Here is a 23,331-nt window from a genome sequence, read left to right as displayed (position 1 = left end):
GGAGGCCATCCACAGCTGAACACCTGGCTGGTTGTCTATCTTACATCAGACACCCGGGTCGCCCCCCCAGCACCTCCATGGACCTCTCAAGAATTGTGTGGGCCCAAAGACTGCATTTTCTTCATTTGGACCCTTTAAGAACCCGGGCTTGGTGGAGGGATGGACGGGGAGGGGCAGGGCGATGGGCAGGGCGGGGCGATGGGCAGGGCAAGGTCTCCTTGGCATCTTTATGGCTCCCCTTACCCCACAGCATAAATCCACTCCAAGCCGGTGACATTTGCACAGCGCGTTTCCTCGGGTCTCCATAATCCCTTCAGAATATTAAGGCTGCGTTCCTTTATCTTTGGTTACATTAACTTCAATTTTCCTTATGAGTAAGTATTTGGCTAAAAATTAATATAGTGAAGTTGAAAAGAATCTTAAGATAGGAAAAAGACTAATTTCATCTCGGACTGCTCAGATCCCCGAGTACACCGGGGTTAATGTAATTAACTTACAATTTGAGCCCGGGTTGTGTACATACACTGAATCTCCCCACTGGAAACCAGATTAGATTTTATTGCTCCATATATCCTGCTTATCTATGCTACGCCTCCAATATACTTCCCTCGATGACTTCGAGGCTCCACTCTACAATGGAAATGCAGAACCATCTGGTCCTGAGCCCGCGCCGTTTATTTAAAGATTTAATTAAATACTGTAAATGGAAAGCTTCCCTGAATTAACATTTTAAATGTGACTTATTGCAGGTTTGATATTGTCTTAATGCCGGCCTGGGAAACTCCATCGCAAGTTGTTGACGTTCAAATTGAATTCATTTGGGTGGCTCCGGGGGGACCCATTAATTAATCTAAACAACTAATGGGGATTGGTTCTGACTTTTGATGAAGATTATTTACTGAGACAATTTGCGATGAATAAAGAGTCACAGTAGGCAAATGCTTAATTGAATTCAAAAAAGTCTCATTGTGTTTAATATCAGGGATGCGGGCGTGTGAGTAAGCTTTGAAATGCAGGAGCAGGGCGAGCATCTCTGTCTCTTACCCCAGCTAATAACAGAGTGAATGGGTAATTACATCCGCGGTAGCTGCTCCTCAAGAGGACAACAGGTCTGTCGGCCTAATCACTTCCTGGAGAAGGAAGACAGGAGGTCCCGCCCTTTGTCCTAAGGCTGGGTCACAGGGAGCCCTGTGGCAGCAGCCCACTCTCCACCTCCCTTCGAAGCCTGCCCGCCTGGGGAAGGGCTGTCCTCCCGCCTCAGCTCCCTCCCCATCGCTCTGCTGTCCAACTCTCCAGGAGCTCTGATGAAATTCCACCTGGATTAAGCCAGAATGAACTTTCCAGTCTATCTATCTTTTCATTCCATCTTCTGGGTCAGCAGCTCGGGTCAGAACTCTGCTGGAGGAAAATGGAAGGTTCTAGAAGCACGCATATCCAGCCTGTGGCCTGTGCCTGCATTCCGCACAACACAAAACTGAGAACTTACTCAAAACATAAGAAAAATCGTTTTGGGGGAAATTTTGTTTGTTTGTTTGTAACTCCATTGCATGGTCCTCAGTGATAACAATATGTCAAAGCCATGCCAAAAGGCTGGACATGCCTGGAGAGGGAAAAAAGTCTTCACATCTCCAGCACAGGCCTGGCAGAGGTCTACCCACATAGAGCATCCCTGCCTGATGTGGTACCCTCAGACTGGAGACTCCCCACCCCTCTCCACATACCCCACCCTCTTTGCCTGCCCAGGCTGCGGCTCTCAGCAGCTTGCCAGAGTCCTAGGAGATTCCACTGAGGGCTTACTTCAGAGGCGCTGGACCAGTGTCCTGTCACTCCTCTACAGCTGTGATAGACAACCTATAGAAGGAAAGGTGTAGGGTCAGGGTTCATCTCCATGAGGATGGCATCCCAGCAGGTGGCAGACATGGCAGCTGGAGCTGGAGGCTGAGGACTCCCATCTCAGACCTCAGTCAAGAAGCCAGAGAGCACACTGGACATGGTAGGAGGTTTTTGAAACTCCATCCCTAGTGAGGGACGCATCCCCTCCAGCAAGGCCACACCTCCTAAACCTCCCCAAACAGCCACGAACTAGAGACCGGAGTATTCAAACAGGAGCCTATGGGGGCCATTCCCATTTAAAGCACCGCAGCCAGAATGTGTCTCTCTCTGTCTGTCTCCCTTCCTCTAGCACACTGACCTCTTGGTGTGTTTGTGTCTGTCCTCTCCTCACTCCCAACTTCTCTCACGCCAGAGTTGACTGTGACTGGAGAAAAAACACATGGGATACTTGTTGTATGAGGGTGCAGCATTCTAAGTCCCTGGATTTGTTTTGTTTGCTTGTTTTTGTGGTTTTTTTTGAGACAGGGTTTATCTGTGTAACAGCTCTGTCTGTCCTGGAACTTGCTCTGTAGACCAATCTGACCTTGAACTCATAGAGATCCTCCTGCCTCTACCTCCCGAGTGCTGGAATTAAAGGTGTGCACCACCACCTCCCGGCTAACATAAGGCAGTGTTTCGCCATATGTGATGATTAACATTGGTTGTCAACCTGGCAGGGTCTAGAGTCACCATGGAAAAAAACTCTGGGCCTGTCTGTGAGGGAGTTTCTAGATAGGCTTTACTGAGGTGGAAGACACCCTGAACACATGTCACAGGTTATGGTTCTGGACTGAATAAAAGGGAGGAAGGGGCCATTATTCATCTCTCTCCTGCCCCTGACGGGATTCAATGTGACCAGCTACCTCTCTCCTACCGCCGTTCCTTCCCCACCATGATGGACTGTATCCCTTCAAACTCTGAGCTGAAATTCACCCTCCTCCCCTTCAGCTCCTTCTCGCCAGGCACTTGTCACAGCAACACTTGAGCATCTAATGCACTCTGTCACGGTGATTAGCTTGAAGGACGCTGTGGTTTTAACCCTCCCACCCCCAGATGTGCTACTTTAGAAACCTATCGTGACATCCCCAGAGCTCTGCTCAGGAAAAGCCAGAGAGCCACCAGGACAAGAAGGGGCATCTGGGGGCCCAGCCGGAGGCCACTGAGTTCAAGTCCAGGGTCTGTCTTCTTCTCCTGCAGCTCCCCGGACAACCATGAGGAGAGGCTCCTGGTGGTCCTTACGGACATGTTCATGCACAAATGACTGGCGTGGGTCTTCTGCTTTCTTATTCTTTACACACGTAGGATTTCGTCCTGTTCGCCGCCTCTGCACTAGCTTTTCTCACTCTGTAATGAATCTTGGAAACTTCATTTAGATGTAGGCATGTTCCGGTGGACGAAAGGCGGGGCTCTGACGGTGTTCATCAGTTTGTGCGTTTGCTTTGACACAGGGTCCCTGTAGGTCAGGCTGGCCGTGGATTCACTGTAGAGCTGAGGATGAGGGAACCTTCGATAAATGCTGAGATTACAGTGAGCGCCACCACACCCGACTTGCACCTCACTTTTGAAACTGCTTCATGTCTGAGGGTCAAGTTAGCCAGGGCAGAGAGGCAGAGGGTGGCCTGACTGCTCAGTTGTGGGGCATGGAGGGTGTCTGACAGGACCGAGAAAGGGTGCCTGAGGTGGGTGAGTAGTGGGAGGAACAATACTGAAATGCATGTGTCGACAAGTACCCATCCCTTGAATGCTTTCCCATGGACTTAGAGTTTGACTTGAGGTTATGTGAGCGTAGAACGAATATATGGCATGGGAACATCCCATTTTCATATTTCTCAAGAAGAGAATTTAGAATGCCAACGGATATGGGAAGGAACACAGGAATGCCTGTGACCTTCCTCAATTTCTAAAGAATAGTCATGGCAAATGATGTTCCCACACCTCAGATGTTTTTCTGAAGAAAAAATAATAATTCCATGCTTTATATTCCCTTGAAGATGCTGCCTGTGAACCAGGCTTCCTTGCTGACCTGTCGTCTCATAACTGTTATCAGATGGGGTATAATAATAAAACTGAGCCTCGTCGTACAGTTTGTACCCTTGGGCTCTGTTGCCTTGAGTCCCCTCGTTTCCTAGTTCATGTCTTCCTGTATTGATCAGGAGAGGCGACTCGGCCAGCATCTGGCAGTTTCCCCACTTTAACTTCATTATGTAGCCCAGGCTGGACCAAAGCTTGCGACTCTGCATCAGCTTCCTGGTGCTGGGATTGCAGACATGGGTTGCCACATTGAAGCTAAGCACTTTCACTCTGGAATATTTGCAGACTTAGAGGATGCTACAAAGGGAGCAGTGAGGTCTCTGGTCTCATCGGGAGCAGAGGACACCTGTGATCGTCAAAACTGGGCATCTTACAGGCACCTAGTGGATCAGGATGGGGACCCCAGTAAACGCTGCATGACACCAGTGGTGATACCCACAGCAGAGAATGGCCCAGGCTAGCCTGCCAGGCAAGCTAAGACAGAGAAGCCCCCCTACAACCAGCTTCTCCCGCTTTGAACATCGTCCGGTGGCCATTGATTAGTGCCAAGAAACTGGGGCCAGTTTGATGACTGAGAGGGCAAAGGTTCTTGCTGCCAAGCCTGACACCCAAGGTCACTCCCCAGGACCTACGTGGTGGAGGAGAGAACTGACTCCCACAAGTTCCCTCTGGTCTCCAGACATACACTGTGTGGTACATGAGCTCACACAGGCAGGCATGCATTCAAAGTGCATGAACATGAGTATCAATCAATCAATCAATCAATCAATCAAAATGTAGGCCAAGAAACTAGCATGGCTACTGTACCATTGCTGCTGGCTGTTCTGACCCTGTCTTAGTCCACACCAAACGCTGTAACAAATCCCTAGAGGAAATGATAAACTCTTGTGATGTCTCGCTCACAGCTTTAGAAGATTCAAAGCCCAAGAGCAAGGGCTTGTGTGTAGTTGGCGACTTCTGAATACCCAGGGGCGGAAGGACTTAGTAGGCTCCCTCGGCTACTTCAGATGACAGCCACTTCTCAGTCCCTCTTCCCACCAACCCTTGTTCTGCTTCAGGTTTGCACAATTTTGAGTCTTTAGATCTTGATGTCTGGACACAGCTGACCTGGGTGGACCCACGTATTTCCCTCGGTGACTGGCTGGTCTCCCTGGTGTCTGCCAGGCTGAGTCCTGTTGTCTCATATGACAAGACTTAGTTGTTTCTAAGGTGAAGTACTCCATCACAGGTATGTCCACGCACTGTCTACCCAAGCATGTCCCTTACTCTATCACAGGTATCACACTATCTACCCAAACACTGTCCATGGGGCAGTCAGCTGCTTCCATACACAGCATTGGTCACAATGAGGCCATGCAATGGTTTCCCCCAAGATCCTGGCTGGGCTCTTTTGGATACACAGTCAGAAGTGAGCTCGCTGGTCATAAGGTATTGCATTTTATGACACTCACATGAGGGGGGTGCCATCTCCCGTCCCTGTGACCCACGCTCGGTGAACATCTTTCCAGGTCTGCATCGGCCATCCTCTGTCCTTCGGTGGGGGATGTCTGTTCAAGCCCTTGTCTGCTTTTCCCTTTGTTCTGTCTTACAGGTCCTGCTATGTAGCCTAGTCAGATAGCTGTCTGTCTGTTTACTTTGTGATCCTCCTGCCTCAGACTCCTGAGTATTGGGATTTCAGGTGGGCACCACCGTCCCCAGCTTTGTCCATTCTCTATTGGGCTACTTATTGTTATTAAATCATAGGCCACTTTATATATGAAGGATCTTAACCCCTTATCAGATACGTGGTGGGAAATCACCTTGCTTCAGTTCAAAGGTCTGTCCACCCTTGTCTTTGTCCTGGTTAGTTTATGTCAACTTGACATAAGCCAGAGTCATCTGAAAGGAGGGAACCTCAATTGAAAAAATATCTCCATAAGATCCAGCTGTATGGGCTGGAGAGATGGCTCAGAGGTTAAGAGCACTGGCTGCTCTCCTAGGGGTCCTGAGTTCAATTCCCAGCAACCACATGGTGGCTCACAACCAATCAATAGTGAGATCTGGTGCACTCTTCTGACACACAGGCACACCGTATACAAAATAAATAAATAAATAAATAAATAAATAAATAAATAAATAAATAAATAAATATCCAACTGTAGAGCATTTTCTTAATTAGTGATGGGTTGGGGAGGGTCCCGGCCCTGCCCATTGTGAGTGGTGCCATCCCTGGGCTGGTGGTCCTGGATTCCAAAAAGAAAAGCAGGCTGAGCAAGCCATGGAGGGCAAGCTGGTAAGCAGCACTCCTCCATGGCCTCTGCATCAGCTCCTGTCTCCAGGTTCCCGCCCTGCTTGAGTTCCGCTTCTGGCATCCTTCAATGATGAACCACAATGTGGCGGTGTAAGGCAAACAAACCCTTTCCTCCCCAAGTTTCTTTGGTCGTGGTGTTTCACTGTAGCAACAGTCTCCCTAAGACACTGCTCATTCACTTCTCTGCTGTAGCTGGCCACTGTGCCTCCCTGCCGGCCTGCCTTTTTTAATTCGTATTTGTTTGCTTGCTTGTTTGTTTTTGATGCAGGGTATCTATCCCAGCCTAGCCTACAACTCCAAATATAGCCAAGGATGACCTTGAACGTCAGATCTTCCTGCCTCTTGCTCCCAAGGGCAGGGACTTAGGGCGCACTCCAGCACTGCTGGCTCCAGGGGGGGTTGATGCTGCAATTTCTTCATCCCTCGTCCCTGGTGGCCAGAAGTAAGTCATGAATTTTTGAAGGAAGCCCATCCTCTGGTAAAGCCCCTTTGTAACATGACCTCGACCACACTCTCCCCTTTCCATGAGTTAGGTCTCTGGCTTTTACAATAACACACAGTCCTGGGGGAGGTGTCAGGACACAGAGCAGGGGACCTTTTGGGGGAGGGAGTCACCAAATCCTCTCTTGAGAGGACTCTCCTCCAGAACCATTGCCAGCTCTCTGTACGTCAAGATTCACAGTGAAGCACTGTACCACGGGGATGGCTCACCAGCTAATATGACTTGCAGAGGACTCAAGTTGGATTCCCAGCACCTACATCGGGTGTAACTCCAGCTCCAGGGGATCCAACACCCTCTTCTTGCCTCTCTGGGCAGCTGCATGCATGTACACACAGACATATACATAAATTAAACATAAAAAATAAATTTTTTCCTTAAAAAGAACGGAGGAAGGCAGCAAAGGAAAAGGAACAGGTGGGCGTGTCTCTGGAGCCCCAGGGGGCGTCACGGTTTCCTTTATATTGCACAAGTGTATGGGCCCAAAATAGGAAAGAAACAGAGCAAAACTGTCACCCGCGACTCCACACTGGCCCTGCTTCCCTCCAAGGGAGTAGGGAGGGCACTGCCTGCAGGTCCCCTAAAGCAAAAGGCAGCTCTCAGAGCAACCCTGGACTGGCTAGGGCAATCAGAACCCAAGCACAGCACAGCCCGCTCCCTGGACAGCTCCAGCTCACTGCATTCCCAGGAGCCTTTGCTTCAACCTCTTCCTACTCCATCTCCCTCACTGTCCAAGATGCCAAACGCTGCCAGCTGTCCTGGGGCAGAAGGGGTGTTTGGTCTGTTACCCCCCGAATGTCACTGCAGAAGCTAACTTCGCTCTCCTCTGATTGACAGACTTCTCCCATCAGCCTCGGCTCTAGTGCCAGGCGTCAAAGACATAGGGGCTCACCCCTGCCTGGCTCCAAGCTCTGGCTTCAGTTGGTATTGGAATCACAAGCTGCCGCTTGCACAGCCTGAGAAAGACATGGAAAATAATTGATTCACACACAGAATGCTTCAGTGGGATACTTCTACACTAAAATTGCATGCAGCCACAAAAGGAAAACAGATATATGCTGAGAACTATTTAAGGGAAAGGATTCCAGGGTGAGCCAGGGGGAAAAAAGCAGGATACAATGTGATTTCAAGTTTGTAACAATAAACAAGGAGAATAAAAAGGCAGAAAAGAGATCATCTTTCATTTTTAGGCAGGAAAAAAATACATGTATAATTTGCTCTTCTATAGTTTCTGGGTTTTTTTTCTCTATACAAATACATATTCCTTGGATAATATGCAATTAAAAGTTTGTTTTAAAAATAAAGCATAGGGCACTAGAAAGACGGCTCAGCAGCTAAGATTACCGGCTGCTCCTCCAGAGGACCTGGGTTCAGTTCCCAGCACTCATATCAGGTGGCTGACGACTGTCTGTAACTCCAGTTCCAAGGAATCTGATGCCTTCTTTAGACCTCCCTGGGAGCCAGGCTGCATGTGGTACACACATACAAACAGGCAGGCAAAACACCCATACGCATAAAATCAAATAAATAAACCTTTAAAGGAGGGGGGGATGCTTTAATGGCCCAAGCCCATTCCACACAGTAAGTGCAAGACCAGCTAGATGGGTTCTGCCCCACCCGCACGAACACTTAGAGAATCTTCCAGAAGCCTCCCAGCCCTGTAAGATGCTTCCAGATCCAGGTGAATGTTTTAGACCTGACACCAGATCTCAGTGGACAAAGGGGGCGTGTCTGGTTGTCCCTATTCTCAGGGCATTTAGCACCTGCCTGTCTCACATGGAGTGTCTGGGTAAGGTCAACAGAACAGGGAAGTCTGAGCACCAACCAGAAAGGGACTGCTGGGTACCCACCCCCCTCCCCCAGCCTCAGCCTGGTACTGAGCCAAAGAACCCCAATACCCTGTGGGCTTCCCTTGCCTCCTCACTCAGAACATGCCAGGGGCAGGCGGCTGAGCAGGCAGGCGGGCAGCGGGCAAAGGCTGGAGAGAGGCTGAGAGGAGCACTCACAGGCTCCTCCCCGGCTGCGCTCACTTCCTGAGCACCCACAACTATGAGACAGGGACGTGATAACATGGGGTAGGGAGATGGAAAGTTCCAGCAGTGTGGTTTCTACAGCTGGGCACGGAGCTGGCCAGGCTAGAAACAGCTCAGGTTCTCCCGGCCCCCATTTCCCCCAGGGATATCTGTGTCATGGATGGAGACAGAGCCGGGCGAGTTCCCAGCATCTTGCTGCCTTTTGTTTCTCAGGGCTGCCTGTGCCCTGGGATACAGTCACCTTCCAGGCGCTTGCTTCCTCCCTTCCCAAGCTCATTGGCATTCCCCTTGCTTACAAACACCTGGAGCTTCTGAGATTGCGCTCAGGTCTAGAACTGGGGGAGTTTATCACAGTTAAGTCGGTGGAGGTAGAAGGGGGGTGTGTGGAGGGGGAGGCGGCGGGGATCAGCAGAGATTAGTGAATTATTCACACCTCTCCATCACAGCGCTGGCTCCCTTCTACTCAAGAACACTCATCAACACCTTTCTATTTTTCCATCCATTTTGAAAGCCGGCAAGGGAGGGGATAGCATAATGTTTAATTAAGAAATTAAGTCACTCCTTTCCTAAATATGCAGCTCAGAAAGGGGGAGGGGAGAGGCCAGCCAGCCCAAGAAAATGGTTTTTATCACCAGGAAAAAAAAAAAAATCCGATGCCCAAAATAGCCCCATGGTTGCCCTAGCAACTAGCATATGCTCCCCTCCCCCTCCCCCTCCCGTCCGCCTTTGCATACGGCTGCATATTTCTATCGTCTCCCTCGCAGGCACAGTTCATAAACACGGAGGCATAATAAAGAACGTTATCGCCGATGACTTACGGCCCAGCTGCGCCCGGCCAGATAGCAAGTGGCGAGCCAATACAATTTCATGCAGCGAGGGCCACAGATAGATGGGGTGCCCTTCAAGTGAGATGCTACTTCTGTGAGTCAGTCCAGATTCGAAAATAAAGTTGGTCTTGCCCTCCTCCCCATCCGCCAGAGACAAAGCAGGCCTGGCTGATGCCCGGGAGTCTCATTAGGGCCGGAACAAGCTCGCCCTGAGCCCTGGATTAGCCTGCCAGACTTCTGAGCCCCGCTCTGCCGCCCGTACCTCCCGCCTCTGCCTTGTCAAAGGGCCCAGCCTGGGATGGATGAGGGTCTGTTTGAATTAATTATCCTCTCTTCAGGAGGATTACTTGTGGGGGTGTCCCCATGGCTGGGTGGGGGTTGGGGCAGACACCACACACCCAGCCAGGCTCCTCCAGCTGGGGGAGGTGTTAATTGTGGGGTTAGCTCTCTCTTTCTCTGCTTTCTTCAGTGGCTAATGCCAGGGCGCTCGCTCGAGAGCCCTTCTGTCCAGGGAGGTTTCTCTGAATTGGGGACAGTTGTCCCCGTGGCTTGCAAAACCCCTTCATAAAACTGCTTCCCTGGTCCTTGGTCCAGACCAGGCCAGAGGTTTGGTTTACAATTAAATAAAGCTGAGTCTGAGCATGGTGCATGGTGGAGAAGGGAACTGGTCCAGAAGAGGAAAGAGTCCAGGTTGCAGGGCTCCTGGGCGCTTCTGGGACCAGAACAAAGAGGAAGGGTCAAGAGTGATTTAGCCCCCCTTACAGGAGCCTGCAGAACTAACCAGCACCCCCACCCTCCTTCCAGTCCACACGCACAGGGATATCAGCTCACCGGATCCTTCTACCACGGCTCCAGAGGGTCACTTCCAAGGCACTCCACAGCCAAGCTAGACAACTGGAATGGGGTCTATCTGTGTCTCCTCTCTGACTCCAGGGGCAGAGAACCAGGTCGGGGAGCAGTTGTGTCGGGGACTGGGGGTGGGGGTAGAAGGGCTGGAATCAGGGGAGTCTGAAGCTAGGGACAATGTGGGGCTGGGACTGCTGGGCAGCAGGTAGGTCGGGGTGGCAGGTTTGGTGAGCACTACCATCTGGGCTTGGGTAACATGAAGCCCTGATAAGGGTAGGATGCAGTAGCAGGGTCTTCAGGACCAGTCCGCAGTGGAATTCAGCCAGTCAGGGAGCTCTGAGCTGAGTCCGTCCGTCCCTCCAGGACAATAGAGCTGCGGAAGGCACCAGCTGACCTGGAAGGCCCAAGGCTGCAGGGATAGCAGCCTCCTTTTGCCCTCTGTAGGCCACATGCCAAGCCAACCTAAGGGGCTGTGCCTGCTGGGGGAAGAGCCAGACAAAGCCTGTTGGCTCAGAGGGGAGACTGGGCAGAAGTGAGGCCGTGAGCCTCGCCCACACCGGGCTTCCTGGAGTCCCCTCTGACCCGGCTGTCAGCAGCTGCCCTTGTACCACTCAGGGCATCGCCTCTGGGTGGCAGGGCCTGGGCATTTGGGTGACAATGGGTGTCAGAAGAGAAGACTCAGCTCGTCACCTGGGTTTTGGTCTGTCCAGACAATTCCCAAGGTGACTCAGTGAGGGTGTGGGGTTTTCCTCCAGCCGCTACTGCTGAGCTAAAGAAAGCAAGAAGAACCACGCTCTTTACCCCTCACCCGGGCACTCTCTGGCTCACCTTCAGGGCCCTTCCCCAGGTCCTGTGGAGTTTCAGATGCACACATGTATCTAGAGGCTAAAATAGCATGACGTAGGCCAACCACTTTAGCCAGGTGAGGTGGCGCATGTCTCTAATCTCAGCACTTGGGAGGTAGAGGCAGGCAGGTTTCCAAGAGTTTGAGGCCAGCCGGGGCTACATAGCAAGATCCTGTCTCAAAACAATTTTTTTGAAAGTGGTAATTCAATGCCATTTAGCTCAGTCAAAAAGTTGGGCAACCAGCACCTCTATCATGTTCTGGAACTTTCTTTTCTTGGTGCTGGGGACAGAACTCAGGACATTTGTTACACGAGGCATGCTCTCTCCCATGGAGCTATACACACAGGCCTCTGAACCTTCTTCATCTCCATAAAGAGAAACTGCCAGAGTTGGGATGCTTGTCCCTCAGAGGTCCACATGTGTGAACGGCTTGGTCCCCAGGGTGACATCCTTGTGGACCTGAGCCTTGTGGGAAGCCACTGGGTCACAGAATCTTCTAGAGGTCCATTTCCTGATGAGGTAGACTCATGGCTTTCAGGCCTCTGTTGAGGATTTCAGGGAGAATGGTAGGAGCCTGGGGTGGAACAAACTGCTTATCTCATGGTTGGAAGCACAGGGGAAGAGTCCCGGGTCCCACGGTCCTCTTTGGGGCATGCCCTTCATGACCTTCACAAAGTTCCAGCTCCCCCGCCCGTCCTCCCTACCCTCCCCCCTCCCCCCTTCCCCTCCACCCTCCTAAATGCAGAGAAGAGGCTGGCCACGAAGGCCAAAGGGTTTGCAGAACCACTCAGACAAACTCGATGCTGTTCCAGGGCAGGATTAAGAGAGAGGACCAGAGGACCCCTCGCCCCTGACCCACCCCACCCACCTGCTTCTTCCATGTGAAAGGAAAGGTCATTCTGGACTCAATGGGGTGCACCTGCAACCCTAGCACTTAGGACTGGGGGCAGGAGGATTGCTGTGAGTTTGATGCCACCTTGGGCTATATAGCTAAGTGCCAGGCTAGCTTGAGCTACATAGTAAGACCCTGTCTCAAAACAAAACGCCAAAAAAGAAAAGGGTGGGGGAAAAGCCAATTGGGGAGAGGTCGGTCTCATTTTCTTCCCGTGGCAAAGGAAGGCTGTAACCCCGTGTTCTCACTCAGAACATAGCAGAACAAGATTAACCGAGCACTCTGCAGACAGCAAGGGTCTTTGTAGGACAGAAAATCCGCAATTATTTCTCCTGCCCCTGGAAACCATCACCCGATGGCATAACCTTCACAGGCATCCACTGCTTGGGTCCCATAATCTATGGGACCATTAAGTGGAGGGAAATGGGGCTGAGAAATGACACAAGACTCTACCGTCTCTGTCCCATGTACTTTGCCTGCTCTTTTCTGTCATCTTAAGCCAAACACCTGCTTCCTCTCTGTCATCCTCCAAGGTGATGAACAGCCCTGCCCAGCAGCTTCCAGTGCCTCATCGGTCTGCTGAGCCTCGAGGCCAGCCTTTGTGCCTTTGTCCTGAAAAAGAGGCTGTGAGGACAGGGGTCCCCTCCATCCATCTCCAGTGAAGGTGAAACAGACCAGATTCTATGCAGCATTGTGTCAGACTAAAGGGTGAGGGATGGTGGTTCCAGGGGAGAAAGTTAGGGTGGAACATACCTCGGATATCCAGCTACCTCCCTGAACTGAGTTGTGTATGAAAACAGCCATCTCTTCTCTGCTAAACGGAATCCTCTCACTCCGGGGTCCCAGAGCTTTGTGCTCTCTTGGCATGTCCTTTCCTAACACACTTCATGCAGTGAAGACCCTGCCCTATGATGCCTTGGCTGCCTTGATGAGGGAGGAGCATGGGGCCCTGAGTATGGGGGATAAGTGGGGCCCACTGCACATCCAGGGCTGTGGTGAGTGCAGAGGGAAGGGGATGGCAGTATGGTTCCTGGACTCCCGGGGGTGACCGCTATTTATTTATTTGTGTGAAAGATATCATTAGCTGCTTCCCTGCGTGTTCTGATGCCACCTCAGCAGACCACAGCAAATCTTGATAAAACATCGGATCAAAACAACTCTAGGAGGAAAGGTCTTAGCTTGCTCACACTTGAAGGCTTCTGTCGGGGTGGGAGAGTCACAGCTGGCGCCAGCAGCATGAGACAGCTGGTCATGCTACATCTGAAGCCAGGGAGCAGAGAGGGATGAACTCAGGTGCTGTGCAATAATCCTCTTGTACACTGTAAAAGATTTGTCATTTGAATTGGTTTAATAAAATGCTGATTGGCCAGTGTCAAGCAGGAAGCATAAGCAGGGCAACCAAACCAAGGATGATGGGAAGGAGAGGGTCAGAGTCAGGAGTCACCAGCCAGATGCAGAGGGAGCAGGAGATGAACGTGCCATACTAACAAAGGTACTGCCACATGGCAGAGCATAGAAATATGGGTTAATTTAAGTGTAAGAGTCAGCTAGTAACAAGCCTGAGCTATTGGTTGAGCATTTATAAGTAATTTTAAGCCTCTGAATGGTTATTTGGAAACTGGCAGGTGGGAGAGAAACGTCCATTTGTACTCAGGTGCTTGGCTCACACTCCTTTTTATGCATTTCTAGTCTCTAGCTCAAGGGATGACATCAATAATGCTCAGGACCCAGGGAGTGGGGAACAGGGATCTCCCAACCTTAATTAAGCCAATCTAGAAACTTCCTCACAAGCATGCCCCAAACTTGCCCAGAGTTTTGTCTCCTAAGTGCTTCTTGATCCTGCCAAGTTGGCAGGCAATGTTACCTCCAGAGAGACTGAAAAGGAAGAAGGCTGGAACTGAAGGGGAGGTTCAGGATCACAGCTGTGCACACCTCCATCGCAGGGTTGGGTTGCCTGGTCACGGGTGTGGCAAGTCCAGCCCCAAGGACCTCATCCCTCTTCTACTTAAGACCCACAGGCATCTAGAAGACCAATAGCACCATCATGTCTACTTTGTGGACAAGGATGCTGAGCCCCTGTCATGCAAATCAAAAGTGGCTGTGTAGTGACTTGAACCCAGTACTCCAGGACTGGGTTGTTTTGAGCCTTTGCATTCTTGTGGTTTTCAGAGTGAGGTGAGGAAATGTGGAAGAAAGAATGAAAGAACAGGGTCGCTGCCCAAGGAAGCAGTCCCCTTGTATGGTGTAAGCACAGCGCCCTACAGTGTCTGCAAGTATTGTCACTAGAGAACCAGAGAAGGGGCCACCAGCTAGGGCACAGGTCACTCTCCACCAGGGTGACAGGAAGGTCTCCTGAAGGCGTGGCATCTGCAGAGGGCTGTTGGGAACATCTAGAATGACCATAAATCTAAAAGCAGCATCAAGGACACAGCTGAAGCAAGCCAGGGATGGAGGCTGCCTGCCGAGGGGTAGCTGGCGTTTTCAGCTCCCACATAAAGACGCAGAGACTTACTATTAATTACCAGTGCTCGGCCTTGGCTTAGGCTTGTCCCACTGGCTCTTATAACTTAATTTAACCTGTTTCTATCCATCTGCATTTTGCCTCAGGGCTTTCTACCTTCCTTTCATTCTGTATGTCCTACTTTCCTGCTTCCTCTGTGTCTGTCTGGCCCCTGGCACCTCTCTGTCATCTCCTTTTCTCCCTTCCTTGAGCCTAAATCCTCCTCCTACTTACTCCCCTTCCTGGAAGTTCTGCCTATAACCTCCTCCCTCGATATTGGATACTGGCCAGTCAGCTTTTTATTAGACCAATCAGGAACTTTAGACACGGGAAGAAAAACAGCAGCACATTTTGCAGTTAAATATTCTGCAACCCTGAGGGACTGCAGGGCGCTTAGAAGGGATGGTGTAATGGTTGAATGAGGCGCCCACGCCTGGGCGCTTGAACACGTGGTCTCTAGTTGGTGGTGCTGTTGGGAGGCTCAGGAGGTGTGGCCTAGCTGGAGGAAGTGCGTCAGTGGAGGCAGGTTTTAGGGGCGTGTAGGCACGCCCCATTTCATGTTTGCAGCTGAGACATGAGCTCTCAGCTTCCTGCTGCAGCTGCTGCTGCCGCTGTGCCTGCCGGCTGCCTTGCCTCCCGCCATAACGGACTCTCATCCCTCGGGAACCATAAGCCCAAATAAACGCCTACTTCTGTAAGTCGCCTTTGGTCACGGTGTTTTATCACGGCAACAGAAAAGTAACTATTCCAAGTGGGGACAGGGATCAACAAGGAAAAGAGGCCTCGGCAAGGGTGGGAGACAGCTCTCCCCACTCTCCAAGCATGAGTCTGGGGGTGCGCGGGGGGGGGGGGGGGGCAGTTAGAAGGGCCCTGGAGAAAGCATCGGCTCTCTCCCAGAAGGAAATCTCTCTGTGGCAAGAAACAGGAAGCGTGGGACTGAAGTTAGCCGCAGAGTCAGGGCCACTTTCCTCTACCCAGTGAGCCCCGGAATGTCTGTGCTGATCCTGGGCCAGGCTACCTCCACAGAGCCACCTGCTGGGCGCGACATCAAGCTCCAGCTGCCTGGCCAGGTATATCTGTTAGCACCTTCTTCTGCCCCCGATGCTTTTTGTTTGTTTACTTATTTTATATGTACATGAGTTTATGTATTTCTGTGTGCACCATGTGCGTGCCTGGTGCCTGTGGAAGCCAGAAGACAGTATCAGAGCCGCTGGAAATGGAGGTATGGACAGTTGTGTGCCTCCATTTGTGTGCTGGGACGCAAACCCAGGTCCTCTGCAAGAGTAAAATACTCTTTTTTGGTTTTTCAAGACAGGGTTTGTGTAACAGTCCTGGCTGTCGACTCACCGAGATCCACCTGCCTCTGCCTCCGAAGTGCTAGGATTAAAGGTGTGCACTACCACCTGGTAAGAATAAATATTCTTAACCAGTGAACCATCTCTCCAGGCCTGCCTTTTCTTTTCCTTCCTTCCTTCCTTTTTTCTCGTTTCTGAGACAGGGTCCCATATATCCCAGGCTGGCCTTGAACTCACTATGTAACCAACAATGACCTTGAACTCCTAATCCTCCTGCCTCCATTCCCCCTAAATTTTGGGATTATATGTGCGTAGCATCACACCAGGCTACCCCTGAGGAATTTCTTACAAACACAGGTACCCAGACCTGCTCTTCCACTAATCAACTCCAGTCCCAGGGCTGAGCACAGGCTGTCCCGGAGCCACACTGGGGAGTGTGAACCCAGGCCACCATGTCCCAGCCGTCAGATCTCAGAAGGACAATGTCACCAGCTGCTGCCTGGATGCTACGCTGAGGGACATGTGACTTAGGTGTTCCCCAGGAGCCAGGGTTTCCCAGACACCCAGTTGTCCTCACCAATTATCATCGTGTCCTCGGGAGGTCACTGGTCACTTTTCAGGTGCCCCGCTAGGAGCTGTGTGTAAAACACTGGGAAAGAACAATTGTCAACTCCCACACAAACAGCTAGAGGAGAGGCAATGTTTAACCCCTGAGACCCTGTAAATCTTGATATAGTTTATGCATCTCGCTTACATTTCTGCCCTGACTTGTGCATAAAACTTGTGGAGATTTACACAAGCCAGCCAAGTGTCACCCCTTCCCAAGCAGCTCTATGTCTTGGTGACCTTTCAGAAGCCAACGGTCCCTTTCCTGTTGTTACCCATAATTGAAAAAGCATCAGAGATAAGAAAATTTATGGTAATAATGATCTACCTGAGCAAGGCCATAAAGAACATCGGGTATCCGAGGGGGCGGGGGGAGGCACGCACCTGTTTATCACACGTTATCTCCATCCTCCAGGGCCTGCAGCAGCCATTGCTCCTGCCGGGTCCCCAAACCCAAGGCTGTGGCTCACACACGGCTGACCCCGGGCATGGATGCTTCTGGCTTCATCTGGGCCTGAGAGAAGTTTTATCCTCTGTGAGTCAAGGTCAAGGTCTCGGGGCCTGCCCTCCCCTGCCCAAGGTGCTCCTCGAGTCTACACTGATTTACATTCAGTGAGTTAAAGATAAAAGCAGGTTGAGGAGAGAGATGAGGGCAGGGTGGGGGAGCTCTTCCTCAGCCCTGATGAGTCCTGTTGACATTGTGTCCTGGTGCAGGATGCTGTACAGTGGGGCTGGAGAAACCCAACTTCGTGTAATGTTTGCATCTTTTTGGATCTGAGTTCTCATGTTTCTGTTTACTTTCTACAGGAAGAAGTAGAAAAAGACCCCAGAAAACCCAAGACATGTGGAAAATGACTCATCCATGCAGGGGCAACGGCTAAAAAGAATTCACAGTAGCCACCCTGGCTACCAGAACATGGAAAACATGAGTGGGATTTTTTTTATTTGTATGGGACAGTGTGTTTTATCTTCTGACTAGCATGCATCCATAGTATAAAACGATGGGCTTCGCTACAGCATTTCTAGTTGTTTCGACAGGAAAAAAGCTCAGGCTCACCCCGTCACTGTCTCTGTCCCCTCCCCTCCTTCCTCTTGTCAAACCGTCAAATAATCCCTCTTCTGTTTTCAACGCACGCACACACACACACACACACACACACACACACACACACACTCACACACACACTTTTCAAAACCTAGGTTCCCCATCTGAGAGGACTTACTCGTCTTTCTGAGTCTGGCCTAGTTCATCATGAGAATGTCTCTAGTTTCATCTATTTTCCTGCAAATGGCATAATCTCTCTCTTTCTGGCTGAATAAAATTCCAGTATCCACACCTCACTCTCTTTATCCATTCACCTGGTGATGGGCATCTAGGCCAGTTTGTTAACTTGAGTGACTCTGCAGCAAACGTGCTTACAGGTATCTCTGTGGTGTGTTGATTGACTGTTGCTGGGAACGTCAACTAGGCACCTGCGACCAATGTGGGGACCAGTATGTGGAGGTCCTCAAAACACTAAAAGTGACGTTACCATAGCACCTTTGATATACCTCAAGCCTCAGCTCCAAAGCACAGTCGTCTAAGTCTTAAAGGAGCCTGGGTTGGTGGGCCACAGCAACCTGGGGACAAATGAATGCGCAGCGTGGCCCCTTCCCCACAGAGGTGTGGGCAGAGGACAGAGAGTTCAAGCCACTCAGGACTCACCCAGGCTGTCACAGTCCAGAGCTGTCCTGCCGTTCCTCAGAGGAGCAGTATGTAGCTGGAGACCAAGCGGCAGCCAGCGGAGACGTGAGGGAAGAGATGACCCACAGCTGAACCCCAGATCCCTTCCCCTCTGAGGACACACAGGATATGAAGGTGACCCCTAATGAGTGGATTCGCCAGCCCACAGCGGGGTGAGCCACAGGCTTCCCATGAACCAACAACACAAAAGAGCAGCCCCAAGTGAAAGGGATTGTGGGGGATCAGTGCAGAAGGAGATGCAGGGAGTCCAGGGCTCCTAGACCACCTGGCCTCAGCTTGGCCTTCATTCTTGATACACTCACATGCTTCTCCTGTGACCCAGGGATGGAAAAGCCATTTCCTGCCTAGAAGAGACCTGCCGAACCCTCCAGGGATGCCCTCTGGCCCACTTAGAGTCCTGTGTGCATCTGTCTGCAGCCTCGAAGCAGCCTTGGTCTGGGACCCTTGGCAGTCAGCATGGCTGAGGGGAAAAAGGCAGGATCTGGGCATGGCAAGGTGGATCCCAGCCCTCATCTCCCATAATTACCTTGACTTTGAGTAGATCATTTAACTCCTTAGAGCCTTAGTTTCTCAGCCTGTAAATGGGAGAATAGAAGGGAGCTAAGAGGATTTTAAAAGGTAGGGTGGTACAGTGCTTAGCAAGGGGCTGATGCATGAGGCCGGGTTGTGGTTGTCGTGATGACCTCCAGTTCCTCCTCTCCTCCTCCCCCCTCCTCCCCCTCCTCCCCTTCCTCCCCTCTTTCTTCTCCCCTCCTTTCCCTTTCTGAGTCTCTCTCTCCTGGCTTCCTCTTTCTTACCCCTCCTCCCCTCCTTCCTCCTTCCCTTCCTCACCTCCTTCTCCTCCCCCTCCTTCCTCCTCTGTAGCTCCTCATTCCTCCTCCCCTCCCCTCCCCTCCCCCTCTCCTCCCCCTCCCCTTCCTCCCTCCCTCCCATCCTCTGCCTCCTCCCTCCCCTCCTCCCCCTCCTCCCTCTCCTCCTCTACCCCACCTCCCACTGCCATCCCTACTACAGCTGCTGCTCACTGAAGTCCAAGCCCTTTGTCTCTGAAGAAGCTTGTTCAGGCCTGGAGGTGAGGGTGATGCCTAGAGGTGAAAGTAATGGAACCAGGCCGCTGGTTGCAAGTGAGACCAGGACACATTGGCAAGGCTGCTCTCTCTGATGGTTGCTTGGAGATGGCAGCTTTCCTGAGGAATCACCAGCTCCTAAGCAGGAGAAGGTGCTTAGGGTGTCCCTGACAGTCAGGACATGGCAAACTGTCTGAATATTCTAACCAGGCTCCCAGGTGAGAAGTCTATCTACAGTAGAGGGTACAGGAGCAACTCCCTGGAACCAGACAGCCTGATCCCTGCCCTGTCTGCACTGGACATGCCAGTTTCTCTGAGTCTCACTTTCTCCTTCTGTAAAATGGGTGGATAGCAGCAGCTACTGCACAGGCTTGAGATAACAGGACCAGTGCAGGCTGGAGGGATGGCTTAGAGGTTAAGAGCACTGGCTGCCCTTCCAGAGGTCCTGAGTTCAATTCCCAGCAACCGCATGGCGGCTCACAACCATCTATGATGAGATCTGGTGCCTTCTTATGGCCTGCAGGCAGAACACTGCATACAAAATAAATGAGTCTTAAAAAATAAAAATAAATTTTGACAGGTGGTTGTGGTACACACCTTTAATCCCAGCATTCAGGAGGCAGAGGCAGGTGGATCTCTGTGAGTTTGAAGCCAGCCTGGTCTACAGAGCAAGTTCCAGGACAGCCAGGGCTACCCAGAAAAACCCTGTCTCAAAAACAAAACAACACAAAACAAAACAGGACCAGTGCTGGGTAGGGTACTGGCCTGGAGGAAGCTGCCCACGCTTGTGCAATGAACTGGAACCTCCATTTGAACTTGGGGTGCACTACCCCTCAGAGCTTGCAGCAGGATGGACAAAGGATGCTGCTGTCCAAACCCAGAGAGAAGCAGAACGGCCATCTTCCACAGTTGGGCAGTCCCTCCCTCTTCAAGAGCCACTCTGAGGCTTCCCCTAGGGTACCCTGTGCCCTGGAGGTGCGTGTGCGTGTGTGTGTGTGTGTGTGTGTGTGTGTGTGTGCACGCACATGTGTGTGTGTGTGTGTGTGTGCGTGCGTATACACAAAGCTCCCACCGGATCCTCAGAGTGGCATGCTCCTCTAATGGAAACTGTCAATCTCCTTCCACCTCTCAATGAGACTTCTCCATCCCTCTGGACTGTGACAGAGCAGGGGACCTGCTCTCCACGAGACTCCTGCACCAAATGTAATGTAAAAACACTCAAGGCACTAAATCCTAGAGAGGAAATGAAATACTACCACAGCAAAGAGACCACTATATGCAGGACAGGGCCACAGTAGGCTATATTTGGAGCGGCTGCTGGAACCAGGGGCGTAGGGTACAGGAAAGCTACCCAAGGCCTTACCTGATGGGATGAGGGCTTGCTGTGCCTGAGCCATGTAAGTCAATCATCTTCTGGTAAACATCGGGTCTCCTCTGGGAGCCTGCAACTTTGGTATATGCTCCACTTTATCTCTACCCTGAACATCAGGGTCCAATGTCTCAGTGGGTCCCACAACCCTGGGCGGCAGCCACTGCTGTCTACCCATTTTACAGAAGAGAAATGTGGCAGACACCAGAGAGGCTCATGTTCCCAGTGCTGACAGGATGGAGATCAGGCCACCAGGCTCCAGGTTCTCCGGCACAAGCAGTATGGACCAGTCTCCAGAACAGATGTGGGATATCAACTTGAAGAGAAATGAAATGGCAGGCTTGGGATGTGGTAAGTTGGTAGAGTACTTGCATGAAGCCGTGGTGTGAACCTGAGAACTACATAAGCTGGCCGTGGTGTGGTGGTGCCCCCTGCCCGTAATCCCAGCGCTCAGGAAGGCTGCACTCAGGAGGACTGCACGCTCCTACACTACATAGTAAGCCCCTGTCTCAAATAAACGAACAAACAAGCAGGACATACGTTCCAATCCTTGCCCCAACATGGATGAACTTGGGGGCCATTCTGCTCAGGGCAGTGAGTCAGTGTCGGGGGCACAGGCTGCAGGGTGCACTCAGAGACTCCCTGGAGTCATCGCATTCAGACGAGTGGAGTGGGGGCGGCCGAGAGACGGGGTAGGGGTGTCGTGGGGACAGGGTTGAAGCGGCTGTGGTGACAGTAATATTACTTTGAATGCGTTTGAGTCACTTAATAGTTTCAGTGATTAAAATAATCAACTTTCTGTCATGTACATTTCACCGCAATTCAAAAACAAAACAAACAAAACTTACCTTGGGTGGGTGAGATGGCCACTCGGATAAAGGCACCTGCCATCAAATCTGACGACCTAAGTTCAATCCCCAGGACCCACTTAGTGAAAAGATAGAAGCATCTCCTGCAAGCTGCCCTTTGACCCCCACATGCTCACTGTGGCACACACATGCACACACACAGGAAAAAACGCTCACAATAAATTAAATATACTAAACGATTAAAAAATTAAAATGTCTTTAATCACATCAGGTCGCTCCTCCAGGCCTCTCATGGTCCCTGGAAACAGATCCAAGCTCCTTCCACTGGAGAGCCCAGGGCTCTGCACCCTGGCCTCACCCCTGCTGGCCTCACCCCTGCCACTCAGAGACCCCCCCCTCTTTGCCCCTTGATGTACCAAGCTTGGAGGTCTCATCATTAGTCTGTCTGAAGTTTCCTCGTCCCATTTTTTTATAACATTGGTTCTCTGTCACCGAATTTCAGTTTAAATGTCAGAGTGGCCCTTCTTGGCCACCTAGTAAAGCAACCCAGCTCCTATCAAGTGACCCAGCTTAATCTGCAGAGAGCTCCCACTCCACTCTCTCTCTCTCCTCCCTCTGCCTCCCCCCCCCCCTTCTAGTCAAAAAGGACACGAGGCCTCCCTGAGGACAGGAACCTAGTTCTGAAGGAGCTGGCACACCTAACTCTCTGAGGGAGTTGAGACGGGGCTGCCAGCAAAGGGTGTTTTCCCACCAAAGACCAGCCCATGTGACCTCGGGCGGTGCGATGACCCCAGGAGAGCAACTCAGCAGGAAATGAGCTTGTCAGACTTGAGGGGGCTTGGGGACCCCCTCCAACACACACCAGGATAAGCCTAGCCTCTTCCAGATGGTTTCTGATTCAAGGCAAGGAGGGTAGGAGGAGAGGACAGAACGACAGGCTGAGCAGTGCCACAGAGCTGGACCAAAGCTCCCCTCCAAAGGATGGCGGGATGCTTCCAGAGCCCTGCCCCCATTCACAAGCTGCCTCCTCCGCGCACCCTTGGGAGCCATTTTCCCAGAGATGCTCCCCTCCAGCATCTCTTCATCTGCCTCACCAAGTGGGTGGGCACTCACCCAAGTTTGGGACTCGGAGAAGGGCGCTCCGGAGGCACTTGATCTTCCTGCGGGGCGGGGGGTGGGGTGGGGTGCGGGGGGAGCCTGTCAGCGGAATGCAGTGGAGCTGCTCGGTTTCCAAGGCAACTGTGCAGGGCCCCGCATCCCAAGCTCAGCCAGTTGGAAGCGCCGGGAATCCGCATCCGAGCAGGCTCCAAGGAGCTCTGCCTGTCCCCGCAGGCTGGCGGCGGGGGGAGGAGCAGGGACGAGTCCCCCACCCCACCCCCCCCACCCCCCCGCGCCATGGCCTGCTCCCTGGAACATGACTGGCCACTGCGCTCAGCTCAGTCGGTCGCGGGTCGCCAGCTAGCACCAGGAGGCAACGGCAAGCCACCGGCCCACTCCACCGCTAATTACTTCCCATGATGAACATGTTATTATGTCTTACACTCGAGATAATCAATTTGGAATCGCCACTTTGATGAGTTAATGGGCACTTGGTGGGTGTCATTTGAGAATCTGTGCAAGGAGAGGGTTCTATTTTTAACAGCAGTTGATCAGGGTACCGGAGGACAAGATGGGTGTGAGTGCCTGTGCGCTGGCTCTCCCTCTCTTCTTCCTTCCTTCCCTCGCCCTCCATCTCTCCCCCGTATTCTCACTCCTTCTCTCTCTCTTTCCTCCTTCCTCCTCTCCCTCTCCTTCACCCTGCCTTCCTC

At 51.7% G+C, this 23,331-nt stretch overlaps 2 long non-coding RNA genes across 3 annotated transcripts; one reads left to right on the top strand and one right to left on the bottom strand.

Annotated features, from left to right (window-relative positions):
- Positions 1-971: 971 nt before the first annotated feature.
- LOC121831533 (uncharacterized) lies at positions 972-22,809 on the bottom strand. 2 transcript variants are annotated; one of them, XR_013041997.1, is made up of 4 exons: positions 20,709-22,800; positions 16,922-18,856; positions 1,798-1,851; positions 972-1,398 (listed from the first exon to the last, which is right to left on the bottom strand). It is a non-coding gene; the product is annotated as an uncharacterized LOC121831533 (long non-coding RNA). The 2 variants fall into 2 exon arrangements; XR_013041996.1 differs by lacking the exons at positions 972-1,398; positions 1,798-1,851 and adding exons at positions 6,734-10,264; positions 10,384-14,158 and having other exon boundaries at positions 20,709-22,809.
- Positions 15,517-17,472, top strand: LOC121831535 (uncharacterized). Its single transcript, XR_006075055.2, has 3 exons — positions 15,517-15,706; positions 16,953-17,072; positions 17,345-17,472. It is a non-coding gene; the product is annotated as an uncharacterized LOC121831535 (long non-coding RNA).
- Positions 22,810-23,331: the final 522 nt, after the last annotated feature.

Source organism: Peromyscus maniculatus, chromosome 8, assembly GCF_049852395.1.
Source record: "Peromyscus maniculatus bairdii isolate BWxNUB_F1_BW_parent chromosome 8, HU_Pman_BW_mat_3.1, whole genome shotgun sequence".
NCBI classification, from domain to species: Eukaryota; Metazoa; Chordata; class Mammalia; order Rodentia; family Cricetidae; genus Peromyscus; species Peromyscus maniculatus.
This window is presented reverse-complemented; position numbering and strand designations above follow the sequence as displayed.